This window comes from Tachyglossus aculeatus, chromosome 2, assembly GCF_015852505.1.
Source record: "Tachyglossus aculeatus isolate mTacAcu1 chromosome 2, mTacAcu1.pri, whole genome shotgun sequence".
NCBI classification, from domain to species: Eukaryota; Metazoa; Chordata; class Mammalia; order Monotremata; family Tachyglossidae; genus Tachyglossus; species Tachyglossus aculeatus.
The window spans coordinates 144,427,707-144,444,341 of record NC_052067.1 but is presented as its reverse complement, the minus strand read 5'-3'; the positions used below and the strand labels follow the sequence as shown (position 1 = coordinate 144,444,341).

Below are 16,635 nucleotides of genomic sequence, written 5' to 3'. Positions count from 1 at the left end.
CGGTCCCTACCCAACAGCAGGCTCACAGTCTAGAAGGGGGAGACAGATAAAACAAGTAGACAGGTGTACCAGCCACTGTCTCTATATGTTGCCAACTTGTACTTCCCAAGCGCTTAGTACAGTGCTCTGCACACAGTAAGCGCTCAATAAATACGATTGAATGAATGATTGAATGTTCTAAACACTGGGGTAGATCCAAGTTAATCAGGTTGGACACAGTCCTTGTCCCACATGGGGCTCACAGTCTTAAGTAGGAGGGAGTATGACTGAATCCCCATTTTACAGTTGAGGCCCAAAGAAGTGACATGCCCAAGGTCATCCAGCAGGCACGTGGCGAAGCCGGGATTAGGATTCCGAGGCCCATGCTCTTTCCACTAGGCCACAATGCTTCTCTGGATCGTCAAGCGCTTAGTACAGTGCTCTGCACACAGTAAGCGCTCAATAAATACAATTGATTGATTGATTGGATCCTAGTATACTGGGAATAGGCTTCCTTTTGCTCCATTTATTAATAACGATGGTATTTGTTAAGCGCTTACTATGTGCCAAGCTCTGTTCTAAGCGCTGGGGTAGATACAAGGTAGATTGTCCCATGTGGGGCTCACAGTCTTAATTCCCCATTTTACAGATGAGGGAACTGAGGTACAGAGAAGTGAAGTGACTTGCTCAAAGTCACACAGCTGATAAGTGGGCAGAGTGGGGATTAGAACCCATGACCTCTGACTGACTCCCAAGCCCGTGCGCTTTCCATTAAGCTTCTTCTCCCATCTTCTCTCTTGACTGAGTTCTAAACCTGGCTCCGCCACTTGGCTGCTGGGTGACCTTGGGCTGGTCACTTCACTTCTCTGGGCCTCAGTTACCTCAGCTGGAAAATGGAGATCAAGACTGTGAGCCCCACGTGGGACAGAGACTTCATCCAACCTGATTAGCTTGTATTCCCTCAGTGCTTAGTATGGCGCCTGGCACTTATTAAGTGCTTAAGTATCCTAAAAACCAAATAGGAGCAGGTATACAATTCAGAGGACAGAGGGGAAATAACCAATCAGTGGTATTGAGCGCTTACTGTGTGCAAGTGCTGTACTGAGCACTTAGCAGACTACATTACAATACAGTTGGTAGACATGATTCCTATCAGAAGCAGCGTGGCTTAATCATCATCATCATCAATCGTATTTATTGAGCGCTTACTATGTACAGAGCACTGTACTAAGCGCTTGGGAAGTACAAATTGGCAACATATAGAGACAGTCCCTACCCAACAGTGGGCTCACAGTCTAAAAGGGGGAAAGAGCCCATGCTTGGGAGTCAGAGGTCGTGGGTTCTAATCCCGGCTCCTCCACTTGTCAGCTGTGGGACTTTGGACAAGTCATTTCACTTCTCTGCGCCTCAGTTACCTCATCTGTAAAATGGGGATTAAGACTGTGAGCCCCACGTGGGACAACCTGATAACCTTGTATCTACCTCAGAGTTTAGAACACTACTTGGCACATAGTAAGCGCCATCATTACCATTGTTATTATTATCCACAAGGAGTTTACAGCTTAGAGAAGCAGCGTGGCTCAGGGAAAGTGCATGGGCTTTGGAGTCAGAGGTCATGGGTTCAAATCCCAGCTTCGCCAATTGTCAGCTGTGTGACTTTGGGCAAGTCACTTCACTTCTCTGTGCCTCAGTTACCTCATCTGTAAAATGGGGATTAAGACTGTGAGCCCCCCGCGGGCCAACCTGATCACCTTGTAACCTCCCCAGAGCCTAGAACAGTGTTTTGCACATAGGAGGCGCTTAATAAATGCCATCATCATTATTATTATTATTATTAGAGGGGGACACAAACATTAAAATGAATTCCAGACAGGGGAAACGGCAGAGTACAAGGATTTACTTACATCCCTATCAGGTTGCCAGCTTCAAAACTGCTCACCACTATTCCCAACACCACTCATACGGGGAAGTAATTGACAGCCATCATTAAAGAACACGACACGCTTATAACACGACCACATCCTCGCGTGAATCCATTTTGAGAGGATCCTATCTTTGCCACTCACTTTAACTGTCTACCAACTCTGTTGTACTGTACTCTCCCAAGAGGTTAGTACAGTGCTCTGCCTACAGTAAGTGCTCAATAAATACCACTGATGACGATGGTAACTCCCATCGGTGTTGTGGGGCTAGTGTTAGGGTAAGCGTGACTCAAAGGGGAAGGAGAAAAGGGGAAATGAGGGCTGAAGGCCTCTTGGAGATGTGATTTCAGTAAGTTTTTGAAGGTGCGGGGAGTCTGGTCTGTCGGATAATAAAGGAGAGAGTGTTAATGAAAATATACTAACGAAGAATTCATCTTAGTTTCCCCAACAGCCTTCGCCACAAAGTCTCCAAAATCAAAGAAAAGTAATAGTTTCTGTAAAGCCACGACCCCTTCACTATTTCCATCTTGGTAACCTCTCAGATCCCAACACGGTAATGAAAATATACTAACAAAGAATTCATCTTAGAGTAGTTTCCCCAACAGCAGAACTGAGAACAATACAACCTCATTTATTCTCGACTGTAAGCCTGGTGTGGGAAGGGATTGTCTCTCTTTATTGCTGAATTATACTTTCCAAGTGCTTAATACATGCTCTACACACAGTAAGTGCTCAATAAATACAACTGAATGAATTTATCCAGCCCTTACTGAATCAGAGCTCTGCCTTATCATCAGAATCTTCTGGGGTTTTTTAAGGGTATTTGTTAAGCATTTACTAATGTGCTATTAGTATTTTATTCTAGCACCTGGGTAGGTTCAGGTAAATTAATAATAATAATAATGACGGCATTTGTTAAGCGCTTACTATGTGCAAGGCACTGTTCTAAGCGCTGGGGGGGATACAAGGTGATCAGGTTGTCCCACGTGGGGCTCACAGTCTTCATCCCCATTTTACAGATGAGGGAACTGAGGCTCAGAGAAGTTAAGTGACTTGCCCAAGACCACACACCAGACATGTGTCAGAGATGGGATTCGAACCCACGACCTCTGACTCCAAAGCCCGGGCTCTTTCCATTGAGCCATGCTGCTTCTTAGGTTGGATACAGTCTATGTCCCACATGGGGCTCACAGTCTTAAGTAGCAGGGAGAACAGGTATTTAATCCCCATTTTTATATCTGAGGAAACAGAAGCCCCAAGAAGAAGTGACTTGCCCAAGGTCTCCCAGCAAGTAACAGTCAGAGCTGGGATTAGATAAGAACCCAGTCTCAAACTCACAGTCTTAAATTGGAGGGAGAACAGGAATTTAATTCCCATTTTATAGCTGAGAAAACAGAGGCCCAGAGAAGTGAAGTGACTTGCCCAAGATCACCCAGCAAGCACCAAGCAGAGATGGGTTTGATTAGAACCCAGGTCCTCTGCCTCCCAAGCCTGCCTGGGCTCTTTTCCCTAGGCCGCTGGGTTCCGCAGGTATCCCCGCTGCTGCCCCCGAGATCCCGCTCATGGTTGCTGATCCTTTTCTCCTTGTCTTTCTGGATTTTGATTTCCCAAATTATCCCTAATGAAGAGTGTCCCCGTGGATGTTACGGTCCAAATACGATGCTGGGACAAGGATCAACTATTAATCGCTTAGTACAGTCAAGCGCTTAGTACAGTGCTCTGCACAAAGTAAGCGCTCAATAAATTCTATTGAAATTCTATTGAATTAATCCCCAATTATCCTGCCCACGCGTAACAGTTAATAATTCCCCGCCTGGCCAAGACTCAGTAAAGAGAAAAGGGAGTAGGAAAAAGAGTCAAGGGCAGAATAGGGACTTGGAGACTGAGTTTCCTGTTGACATCGGGGACAGGGAACGGGAAGCCGGGGAAAGGACAAAGGGTGGAAGAGGACACAGACACAGGATTTCCGGAGAAAGGGGAATGGAAGGAAGGAAGGAAGTGGGGAGGCCTGCACGCAAGAAAAACGAGACAATCAATTGTGCTTATTGTGAGGTTACTGTGTGCAGAGCACTGTACTAAGCGCTTGGGAGAGGACAATACAACAGACAAGCCCCATGCACGAGCTTATAGCATGGCCTAGTGGATACAGCACGGGCCTGGGAGCCAAGGGACCTGGGTTCTAATCCTGCCTCCACAAACCTGTCTGCCATGTGATCTTGGGAAGTCACTTCTATGTGTCTCTAGACTGTAAGCTCATTGTGGGCAGGGAATGTGTCTGTTTATTGTCTTACTCAACAGAGCTTTGCACACAGTAAGCGACCAATAAATACGACTGAATTAATGGAAAATAATAATAATAATAATGATGGCATTTATTAAGAGCTTACTATGTGCAAAGCCCTGTTCTAAGCACTGGGGAGGTTACAAGGTGATCAGGTTGTCCCTCAGAGGGCTCACAGTCTTAATCCCCATTTTACAGATGAGGTAACTGACGCACAAAGAAGTGAAGTGACTTGCCCAAAGTCACACAGCTGACAATTGGCGGAGCCGGGATTTGAACCCATGAACTCTTGACTCCAAAGCTCGTGCTCTTTCCACTGAGTCACGCTGCTTCCCATGCTTTGGTTACCTCATCTGTGCCTGCTACATAATAAGCACTTAACAAACACCATCAAAAACCCCAAAGAACTAAGGAACACGGTTTTCTTTGTTGACGACTCTGCACAGTTATAGACTGGACTCTTTCCAGGAGCACATACCTCCAAATTGCCACCTTCCAAAACCAATCCTGATATCAATTATGCTGGGATCTGTCACCTGGATAACCTACATTCCATTACCCCATTATTTGATGTTCACCATCTAACCGGGATGACGATCCTCAAATACCGACTAAAGGCCAAACCTCCGTACCGCTCAAAAAGTGACGGCAACTCACAGATTACATCTTTCCGATTCCCCTTCTGAAAATTTTTCCAGGCCGGTCGCGAATCCGGAAGTATCTTCCCAAAGCAATGAAAATAGCTGTGGTATTTGTTAAGCGCTTACTAGGAGCCAAGCGCTGTACTAAACACTGGGATAGAACGCAAGATCCCCAGATCCCACATGGGGCTCACAGTCTAAGCTCCCAGAGAAGCAGCGTGGCTCAGTGGGAAGAGTCAACTTTCCACTTGGGCTTGGGAGGCAGAGGTCATGGGTTCTAATCCCGACTCCGCCACGTATCAGCTGTGACGCCCATGCTCTTTCCACTAAGCCACAGTGCTCCTCTGTCCAAGCCACCCTTCTGGCTGATGGTTGGGTCCCAACTCCCTAACTTTAATATCCATCTCCCCCTGAGAGACTATAAACACCTTGTGGGCAGGGAATAGGTCTACCATCTCTGTTGTACTGTATTCTCTTAAGTGGTCAGTTCACAGTAAGCACTCAATAAATAGAGGAGCAGTATGGAATAGTGGAAAGAGTAAAGGCCTCGGGGTCAGAGGGCCTGGGTTCTAATCCCAGCTCCGCTACCTGTCTGCTCCTTGTCCTTGGGCAAGTCTCTGAGAAGTAGCGTGGCTCAGTGGAAAGAGTCCGGGCTTGGGAGTCAGAGGTCATGGGTTCGAATCCCAGCTCTGCCACATGTCTGCTGTCTGACCTTGGGCAGTTCACTTACCTTCTCTGAGCCTCAGTTACTTCATCTGTAAAATGGGGATGAAGACTGTGAGCCCCACGTGGGACAACCTGATCACCTTGTATTCCCCCCAGCGCTTAGAACAGTGCTTTGCACATAGTAAGCGCTTAACAAATGCCATCATTATTATTATTATTATTATTATTATTCTCTGGGCCTCAGTTGCCTTATCTGTAAAATGGGGACTAAGACTGTAAGCTCTCTGTGGGACAGGGACTGTGTCCTTCCTGATTCCTTCATTCAATTGCATTTATTGAGCGCTTACTGTGTGCAAAGCGCTGTACTAAGTGCTTGGGAGAGAACAATATAACAACAGACACATTCCCTGCCCACAACAAGCTTGCAGTTTAGAGACCTATCCCTTAGTATAGTGCCTAGTACATAGTAAGCACTTAAATACCATTTGAAAAACAAAAACAAAATATTAACTAGCTCTTAGATCTTGCCTAGTGGTTGAGATTCCCCCGGCCCCGTCACTTAAAGACTGGGGGCCCGGCTGCAATATATCATCTTCTCTTTCATCCTCGTTGTGGGATGGGAAGGTGTCCGTTGATTGTTATATCGTACTCTCCCAAGCGCTTAGTACAGTGCTCTGCACACAGTAAGCATTCAATAAATACGACCGAATGGTGAATCATTCCTGGAAGACTCTCACCTGACACCCTGGAATCAGAAAGAGAAGGGTCTTGCAGGTGGAATGCTCTCTCGGGTGCGATTCTGCAATCTAGAGAGCACCTTTCTCACGCGGCCGGACTGTGGAATAGGGGTGACTGGCAGCCGGCTCCCCTGACCAGGGTCACCACAGAGGACATCTCGGCAGGTCCTGGATTTCTGACCCTCCGAATTCTTCCCCCAATCGGGGATGGGGCTATCTGCATGGTTCCTTCACCGAGAGAATAATAATAATGATAGCATTTATTGAGCACTATGTGCAAAGCACTGTTCTACGCTCTGGAGAGGTTACAAGGTGATCAGGTTGTCCCACGTTGGACTCACAGTCTTAATCCCCATTTTACAGATGAGGGAACTGAGGCACAGAGAAGTCACACAGCTGACAAGTGGCGGAGCCGGGATTTGAACCCCTGACCTGACTCCAAAGCCCGTGCTCTTTCCACTGAGCCACGCTGCTTCTAAGAAGCCATAAACATATGCCCTGCTAAACAGTCTTCTACAAGGTAAGCTCGTCACGGGCAGAGAATGTGTCCACTAACTTTTCTGGTTTGTCCTCTCCCAGGCACTTAGTATACTACTCTAGATTTCAAGCTTGTTGGGTGTCTGTTACATTCATTCATTCAATGGTATTTATTGAATGCTTACTGTGTGCACAGCACTATACTTGAAGCGCTTGGAAGAGTATCATCATCATCATCATCATCAATCGTATTTATTGAGCGCTTACTGTGTGCAGAGGACTGTACTAAGCGCTTGGAAAGTACAAGTTGGCAACATATAGAGACAGTCCCTACCCAAAAGTAGGCTCACAGTCTAAAAGTACAATATAACAATATACAAACACTCTCCTTGTCCAGTAATATTGCTGTATTGTACTCTCTAAGCGCTTAGTACGGTGCTCTACACACAATAAATGCTCAATAAATATGACTGACTGGCTGTCCTGCACATAGTAAACACTGAATAAACACCACTGACTGATGCCTTTGGGCAGGAAATGCGTCTGTTATATTGTCCTCTCCCAAGGACTTAGTACAGTGCTCTGTACACAGAAAGCACTCAATAAATATGATCGACTGACTGACTCTTTGAAGGCAAGGATCAGGTCTGCTAATTAATAAGGAGGAGAAGAATTATGGTATTTGTTACGCACTTACTAGTTACCAAGCATTCATTCAATTGTATTTATTGAGCGTTCACTGTGTGCAGAGCACTGTACTAAGTGCTTGGGAAGTACAAGTTTGCAACATCTAGAGACGGTCCCTACCCAACAGCAGGCTCACAGTCTAGAAGGGGGAGACAGACAACAAAACAAAACATACAAACCAAATAGAATAAATATGTACAAGTAAAATAAGGTCAATGTCTTAGCATAGGATGCTGTTACAAGCACTGTTCATTCTTTCATTCATTCATTCAATCGTATTTATTGAGAGCTTACTGTGTGCAGAGCACTGTACTAAGCACTTGGAAAGTACAATTCGGCAACAGAGACAGTCCCTACTCAACAACGGGCTCTGTTCTAAGCGCTAGGGTTCATTCAATCGTATTTATTGAGAGCTTAGTGTGTGCAGAGCACTGTACTAAGCACTTGGAAAGCACAATTCGGCAACAGAGACAGTCCCTACCCAACAACGGGCTCTGTTCTAAGCGCTAGGGTAGATACAAGATAATCAGGTTGGATACAGTCCTTGTCCCTCATGGGATTCAAAAGTCTTGATCCCCATTTTACAGATGAGGTAACAGGCACAGAGAAGTTAAGCGGCCTGCCCAAGGTCACAGAGCAGTCATGTGGCAGAGCCGGCATTAGAACCCACGACCTCTGACTCCCAAGCTACTGTGTTCTCCCAGGCGCATAGCGCAATGCTCGGAGTAGGGGTCTGGGCCTTAATAGGACTTGTTCAAAGCAAAGGAGTGCCAGGTTTACTTAAGGATGCAAGGTGGAAGGCCAGGTTTCCAAAAAAGAATGCAAGCCAGGAATGCAGATAAGATAAAAGGCCAGGCCAGTTTTAAGATGAAAAGGGAGGCTTGCAAAATACCATCAGAAGAAAATAACAATGGTATTTGTTAAGTGCTTACTACATGCCAGGCACTGTTCTAAGCACTGGGGCAGATACGAGGCAATCAGGTTGTCCCACATGGGGCTCACAGTCTTCATCCCCATTTGACAGATGAGGTCACTGAGGCACAGAAGTGAAGTGGCTTGCCCCAGGTCACACAGCAGACAAGTGGCAGAGCCAGGATTAGACCCCCCGAGTCCTCTGGCTCCCAAGCCCAAGCTCTTATCTACCTTAGAGCATCTACCCCAATGCTTAGAACAGAGTTTGGCACATAATAGGAGCTTAACTCTCCTTCCCTCTTATCTCTCTCCCTCTCTGCAGTCTCACATTTCCTCCGGCCTTCAAGACATCTCTACTTCGATGTCCTCCCGTCACCTCAAACTTAATATGGCTAAAACTGAACTTATCTTCCCAGCCAAACCCTGTCCTCCGGCTCACTTTCCCATCACTGTAGACAGCACCCCCAACCTTCCTGTCTCACAAGCCCGGTAACCTTGGCATTATCCTTGACTCCTCTCTCTCGCTCCACCCACGCAGGCAAGCCATCACTAAATCCTGTCAGTTCTACCTTCATTCATTCATTCAATCGTATTTATTGAGCGCTTACTGTGTGCATCACAGCATCGCCAAAATCCACCCGTTCCTTTCCGTCCGAACTGCTACCACATTAATGCAAACACTTATCCTAGCCCGACTTGATTGTTCTACCAGCCTCCTCGCTGACTTTCCTGCCTCCTGTCTCTCCCCACTCCAGTCCAGAGGCTGCCTGAATCATTTTCCTTCAAAACCGTTCAGACAGGGTTTGCCCCACTCCTCAAGAAACTCCAGTGGTCACCCATCCACCTCTGCATCAAACAAAAACTCCTCTCCATTGGCTTTAAAACACTCCATCAGTTTGCCCCCTCGCCGCCAACCTCTCACCCACATCCTACCTCTGGCCTGGAATGCCCTCCTTCCTTATATCAGAGGGATAATTGCTCTCCCCCACTTCAAAATCTTACTGAAGGCACATCTCCTCCAAGAAGCCTTCCCTGACTAAGCCCTCCTCTCATCTTCTCCCACTCCCTTCTGCACCACTCTTACTTGCTCCTTCATTCATCCTTCCTTTCACCCCCACAGCACATACATATATATATATATATATATATATATATATATATATATATATATATCTGTAATTTATTTACCTTTTTATTTAATGTGTCTCCCCCTCTAGACTGTGAGCTCGTTGTGTTCGTTGCTATACCATACTCTCCCAAGCACTGAGTACAGTGCTGTGCACACAGTAAGTGCTCAATAAATATGAATGATTAACAAATACCACAATTATCATTATTGTTATTAGAACAGCTCCCAGAGTTAACACAGAGCACACAGTGGGCACTCAATAAAAGCTTTTGATTCAATCATTCATTCAATCACATTTATTGAGCGCTTACTGTGTGCAGAGCACTGTACTAAGCGCTTGGGAAGTACAAGTCAGCAACATAGAGAGACGGTCCCTACCCAACGACAGGCTCACAGTCTGAAAGGGGGAGACAGACAACAAAACAAAACATGGAGACAGGTGTCAAAACCGTCAGAACAAATAGAATTAAAGCTATATGCACATCATTAACAAAATAAATAGAATAGTAAATATGTACAAGTAAAATAGAGTAATAAATCTGTATAAATATATATACAAGTGCTGTGGGGAGGGGGAGGAGGAGAGGGAAAAGAAGGCTCAGTCTGGGAAGGCCTCTTGGAGGAGGTGAGATTTCCCAGTCTTGATAGCAGGGCCTCTCCAAGCCCTGAGGGAGGACAGCCCTCTTAATCACACACTGGAGCTGACGTTTTTTAGTTACAAACACCTTAAGCCTTTCTTCCTTTCTGCCATGAGGTGGGCTCATGTCACCCCTTTCCTAAAAAAATCGCTCCCTGGACCCCATGGTTCCCTCCAAATTACCATCCCACCTCCCTCCTACCATTCTTCTCCAAACTCCTTGATTGAGTTGGTTACACCTGCTGCTTGAAGTTGCTCTCCTCCAATTCTCCCCTTCACCCCCTCCGATGTGTCTTCCGCCCCTTTCACTCCACAGAAACGGTCCTTTCAACGGTCACCAACGATCTCCTTCTCACCAAATCCAACGGTTTCTACTCCATTCTAATCTCCCTCCACCTCTCAACTGCCTTCTTCACGGTGGACTGTGAGCCCGTTGTCGGGTAGGGATCATCTCTATATGTTGCCAATGTGTACTTCCTAAGCGCTCAATAAATACGATTAAATGAATGAATGAATGAATGGGCTTAGTACAGTGCTCTTCACACAGTAAGCGCTCAATAAATACGATTGAATGAATGAATGAATGAATGGTCAACGGTCACCAACGATCTCCTTCTCACCAAATCCAACGGTTTCTACTCCATTCTAATCTCCCTCCACCTCTTAACTGCCCTCTTCACGGTGGACTGTGAGCCCGTTGTCGGGCAGGGACCGTCTCTATATGTCGCCAACGTGTACTTCCCAAGCGCTTAGTACAGTGCTCTGCACACAGTAAGCACTCAATAAATACTACGATTGAATGAATGAATGGTCAACGGTCACCAACGATCTCCTTCTCACCAAATCCAACAGTTTCTACTCCATTCTAATCTCCCTCCACCTCTTAACTGCCCTCTTCACGGTGGACTGTGAGCCTGTTGTCAGGTAGGGTTCATCCCTATATGTTGCCAACTTATACTTCCCAAGCACTTAGTACAGTGCTCTGCACACAGTAAGCACTCAATAAATACTACGATTGAATGAATGAATGAATGAATGGTCAACGGTCACCAATGATCTCCTCACCAAATCCAATGGTTTCTACTCCCTTCTAATCTCCCTCCACCTCTTAACTGCCCTCTTCACGGTGGACTGTGAGCCCATCTTCTAGACTGTGAGCCCGTTGTTGGGTAGGGACCGTCTTTATATGTCGCCGACTTGTACTTCCCAAGTGCTTAGTACAGTGCTCTGCATACAGTTAAGTGCTCAATAAATATGATTGAATGAATGAATGGACCACCTCCTTCTCCTGGAAACCTTACACAACCTCGGATCCGCTGACTCTGTCCTCTCCTGGTTCTCCTTTTAGCTCTACGGCCACTCATTCTCAGTCTCTTTCACGGCTCCTCTTCTGCCTCCCACCCCCTAAGTGTGGGGGTCCCTCAAGGCTCAGTTCTGGGTCCCCTTCTATTCTCCATCTACACCCACTCCCTTGGAGAACTCATTCCCTCACATGGCTTCAACTACCATCCGCATGCAGTTGATTCCCAAATTCACCACTCTAGCCCGGATCTCTCTCCTCCTCCGCAGTCTCACTTTTCCTCCTGCCTTCTGGATATCTCTATTTGGATGTCTCGCCCATGCCTCCAACTTTACACGTCCAAAAGAGGATTCATCTTTCCCCCCCAAACCATGTCATCCCCTTGACTTTCCCCTCACTATAGATGGCACCACCATCCTCCCTTTCTCACAAAGCCCAGAGTGGCTCAGTGGAAAGAGCCCGGGCTTTGGAGTCAGAGGTCATGGGTTCAAATCCCGGCTCTGCTAATTGTCAGCTGTGTGACTTTGGGCAAGTCACTTCACTTCTCTGGGCCTCAGTTACCTCATCTGTAAAATAGGGATTAAGACTGTGAGCCCCCCGGGGGACATCCTGATCACCTTGTAACCTCCCCAGCGTTTAGAACAGTGCTTTGCACATAGTAAGCGCTTAATAAATGCCATTATTATTATTATTATTATCAACCTCAACATCTCTCTCATTCAACCCACATGTTCAATCTCATCAAATCCTTTAGGTTCAAACTTCACAACACTGCAACAATGCACCCTTTCTTCACTATCCAAACTGCTACCAAATGAATCCAAGCACTTAGAGAAGCAGTGTGGCTTACTGGAAAGAGCCCGGGGTTGGGAGTCAGAGGTCATGGGTTCTAATCCCAGCCGGGCCATGTGTCCACTTTGTGACTTTGGGCAAGTCGCTTCACTTCTCTGTGCTTCAGTGACCTCAACTGTAAAATGGGGATTAAGCCTGTGAGCCCCACGTACGACAACCTGATTACCTTGTACCTCTCCCAGTGCTTAGAACAGTGCTTGGCACATAGTAAGCGCTTAACAAATGCCATCATTATTATTATCCCATCCCTCTTTGACTACGGCATCCTTGCTGACCTCCTTACCTCTCCTCTCTTCAGTCCATACTTCACTCTGCTGCCCGGATCATTCTTCTAAAGAAAGGTTCAGGCCATGTTTCCCCACTTGTCAAGAATCTCCAGTGGTTGCGCATCCACCTCCTCAAACAAAAACTCCTCAACGTTGGCTTTAAAGCCCTCAATCCCCTGGCCCTCTCCTACCCACCTCGCTGCTCTCCTACCATAACCCAGCAGGCAAACTTCACTCCTCTAATGCCAACCTAGGCACTGCACTTCAATCTCGCCACCCACCCCTTACCCACATCCTGCTTCTGGCCTGGAACATCCTACTTGTCATATCCGGCAATTACTCTCTCCACCTTTAAAACCTTATTGAAGGCCCATCTCCACCAAGAGGTCTTCCCCGACTAAGCCCTCCTTTCCTCTTCTCCCACTCCTTTCTGCGTCGCCCTGACTTGCTCCCCTGGCTCAGTGGAAAGAGCCCGGGCTTTGGAGTCAAAATCCATGGGTTCAAATCCCGGCTCTGCCACTTGTCTGCTGTGTGACTTTGGGCAAGTCACTTAACTCCGTTCCTGAGAGGCCCGCCCACCTGCCATCATACCGTGCGGCCTTGCCAAGGACTCCATTCCGGAGAGGCCCGCCCGCCATCGGCTCCCGCTGCTCCCGGCAGGCTCCTCTCCTCAAAGCGCCCCCATAGACACCCTCTGCTTCCAACCCCTCGCCATTTAAGCGACCTTCCTTAAAATGCCCCCCATCCCCTCCCTTCCTGGTCCGGTCCTGACTGACTCTTCCCCCCCCCACCCCCACCCCCGCACCCAGGGAAACAGGCCCTTGTTACCACCAAGTTACATTAACGACAACCTCATTCGCACCTGCTCAGCCCTCCCATGCTAGTTGACTGTTCACTCCTCCCCCCAGGTATCTCTGCTCCCTGACCCCCTTAACAGGTCCACCCTACTCCAGCACATAATAGTTTGTATCTGCTTTGTGAAATCATCATCTGCCAATTTTATTATTGCCATAGCATGTTAATTGTTTAACTACCCCCTGTGATGCCATTGCCTACTGAGATCATTGCTACTGCTTTATTGCTTCTGCATCTCAACTGTTAACCTCCCGCTGTACTGTCACTCACCCTGCTGTCCTCACCATGAACTTTCAATTCCCTTGCTCCCAACTGCCATTCCTATTCCTCCCCTTCCCCTTCCCCTCTCCCACCCAGCTTTTTCCCTCCCTCTCCCCCACCAAGACCACTCCCCCTCACCCCCTACCAAGGATCCCTCTGTACCAGTGTCTACCCTCCACTCCTCCCTCCCAGCCCCCTCCCTCCCCTCCTCCCCGCCCCCACCCCATCCCAGTTCTCCTTTCCCATCGCCACCCCTCTTCCCACTATCCCCGCCTAGGCCCCCACCAACTCATCCCAATCCAAACTCTCCCCACCCCTCGCACCCTTCCCCCTCCCTCCCCTTCCTCGACAGCTGCTGCCAAGTGTGGCCTCTGGAACCCCTGCTCCGGAAGGATCCTCTCCTCAGAGCGCGCCGCCATAGACGCCCGGGACTCCATTCCTTAGAGGCCCGCCTACCCGCCATCACACCACGCGGCCTTGCTGCTCCCGAAAGGATCCTCTCCTCAGAGCAAGCCGCCATAGACGCCCGGGACTCCGTTCCCGAGAGGCCCGCCCGCCCGCCCGCCATCACACCGCATGGACCCCGCTGCTCCCGGAAGGATCCTCTTCTCAGAGCGCCAGAGAGGCCCGCCATAGACGCCCGGGACTCAGTTCCCGAGAGGCCCTCCCTCCTGCCTGCCATCACACCGCGTAGCCCCCGCTGCTCCCAGAAGGCTCCTCTCCTCGGAGCACCGCCATAGACGCCCCCTGCTTCCACCCCCACCCACTTAAGCGACCTTCCTTATAATGCCCCCCAACTCCCCTTCCCGGTCCGGTCCTGACTGACTGCGCCCGCCCCCCACCCCGGGAAAAAGGCCCTTGTTATCACCAAGTTACATTAACAACAAGCTCATTCGCACCTACTCAGCCTTCCTGTCCCGCCATCAACCCCGGCCCACGTCCTCCCCGGGGCCTGGAATGCCCTCCCTCTGCCCATCCGCCAAGCTAGCTCTCTTCCTCCCTTCAAGGCCCTACTGAGAGCTCATCTCCTCCAGGAGGCCTTCCCAGACTGAGCCCCTTCCTTCCTCTGCCCCTCATCCCCGTCTCGATCCCCCGCATCTTACCTCCTTCCCTTCCCCACAGGACCTGTATATATGTATATATGTTTGTACATATTAATTATTTATTTATTTTACTTGTACCTATCTATTCTATTTATTTTATTTTGTTAGTATGTTTGGTTTTGTTCTCTGTCTCCCCCTTCTAGACTGTGAGCCCACTGTTGGGTAGGAACTGTCTCTATATGTTGCCAGCTTGTACTTCCCAAGCGCTTAGTACAGTGCTTTGCACATAGTAAGCGCTCAATAAATACGATTGATTGATTGATTGATTAAGATCCCTTTCATCCTGGACCTATTCCTTTCCAGCTCTCTACTCCTCCTCGCCCTAACTGAAACATGGCTGTCTCCAGACAACACGGTCTCTTCGGCTGCTCTCTCCAGTGGAGGCCTCTTCTTCTCCCACTCCCCCAGACTCACCGGAAAAGGAGGAGGTGTCGGTTTCCTTCTCGCCCCCCAATGTCGCTTTCGCACTATCCCTCCTCCCCCTTCCCTTTCCTTCCCTTCCTTTGAAGCCCACATTATTCACCTCTACCACCCCCTCCAGATTCCTGTAGCCGTCATCTACCGCCCTCCCAGCCCCACTTCCAACTTCTTTAACGACTTTGACCCCTTCCTCACCTTCCTTCTCTCCTTCTCCATGCCCACTCTGATCCTCGGAGACTTCAACATCCACATGGATATCCCTGATGACTCCTCTGCCGCCCGCCTTCTATCTCTCCTCGACGCTGCCAACCTCTTGCTCCACCCCACCTCGCCCACTCACCAACTTGGTCATACCCTCGACCTCATCATCTCCTACCGCTGCACTGTGTCCACCCTCACCAACTCTGAAATCCCTCTCTCTGATCATAATCTTCTCACCTGCCTCCTCACTCACACTCCTTTCCCCTGTAAATCCGTATTACTCCCTCACAGAGATCTCCGCTCTCTTGACCCCATCCATCTTTCTAAGCGCCTCACACCCCACCTCGCCTCCCTCTCCTCTCTACCCAGTTTTGATGATCAGATTACTGCTCTCAACTCTACCCTTCCTACTCAGCTAGACTCACTCGCTCCCCTTTCCCTTCGCCGCTCTCATACCACTAACCCACAGCCCTGGATCACTGCCACTGTCCGCCTCCTTCGCTTTAATGCTTGAGCTGCCAAACGCTGCTGGCGATAGTCTAAACTCCACGCCAACCTCGTTCACTTCAAGTTTATCCTTTCCTGCCTTAACTCAGCCCTCTCCTCTGCCAGACAAAACTATTTCTCCCCCTTTATTGACACCCATGCCCATCACCCCCGCCAGCTCTTCCGTACATTCAACTCCCTTCTCAGGCCCCCGGTTCCTCCCCCCTCCTCCTTCCCTCACCCCCAACGATCTGGCCTCCTACTTCATTAACAAAATTAAATCCATCAGGTCCGACCTCCCCATAGTCACTTCCCCCTCTTCTCCAACCCCCCGGCTCTCAACACTCTCTGCTACTCTCCCATCTTTCCCAGCAGTATCCTCAGAGGAGCTCTCCTCCCTCCTCTCAAGTGCTACTCTGGCCACCTGTGCTTCTGACCCCATTCCTTCTCATCTCATGAATTCTCTCGCTCCATCCCTTCTCCCCTCCTTAACTTCCATCTTCAACTGCTCACTCTCCACTGGTTCCTTCCTCTCTGCCTTCAAATATGCCCATGTCTCTCCCATCCTAAAAAAACCTGCGCATCAGGCAGAAACTCCTCACCCTCAGCTTCAAGGCTGTCCATCACCTCACCCCCTCCTACCTCACCGCCCTTCTCTCCTTCTCCAGCCCACCCCGCACCCTCCGCTCCTCTGCTGCTAATCTCCTCACCGTACCTCATTCTCGCCTGTCCCGCCGTCGACCCCCGGCCCACGTCATCCCCCGGGCCTGGAATGCCCTCCCTCTGCCCCTCCGCCAAGCTAGCTCTCTTCCTCCCTTCAAGG

At 48.8% G+C, this 16,635-nt stretch overlaps 1 protein-coding gene across 1 annotated transcript in view; it reads right to left on the bottom strand.

The window, feature by feature from the left end:
• The window catches only part of RESF1 (retroelement silencing factor 1), a 44,582-nt gene extending 34,236 nt beyond the window's left edge, over positions 1 to 10,346 (bottom strand). Inside the window, exon 1 of the mRNA XM_038767698.1 lies at positions 10,271 to 10,346. The gene's annotated coding sequence lies outside the window, so the exon portion shown is untranslated. The remainder of the gene's footprint in view (positions 1 to 10,270) is intronic.
• Between the last annotated feature and the right edge of the window lie 6,289 nt (positions 10,347 to 16,635).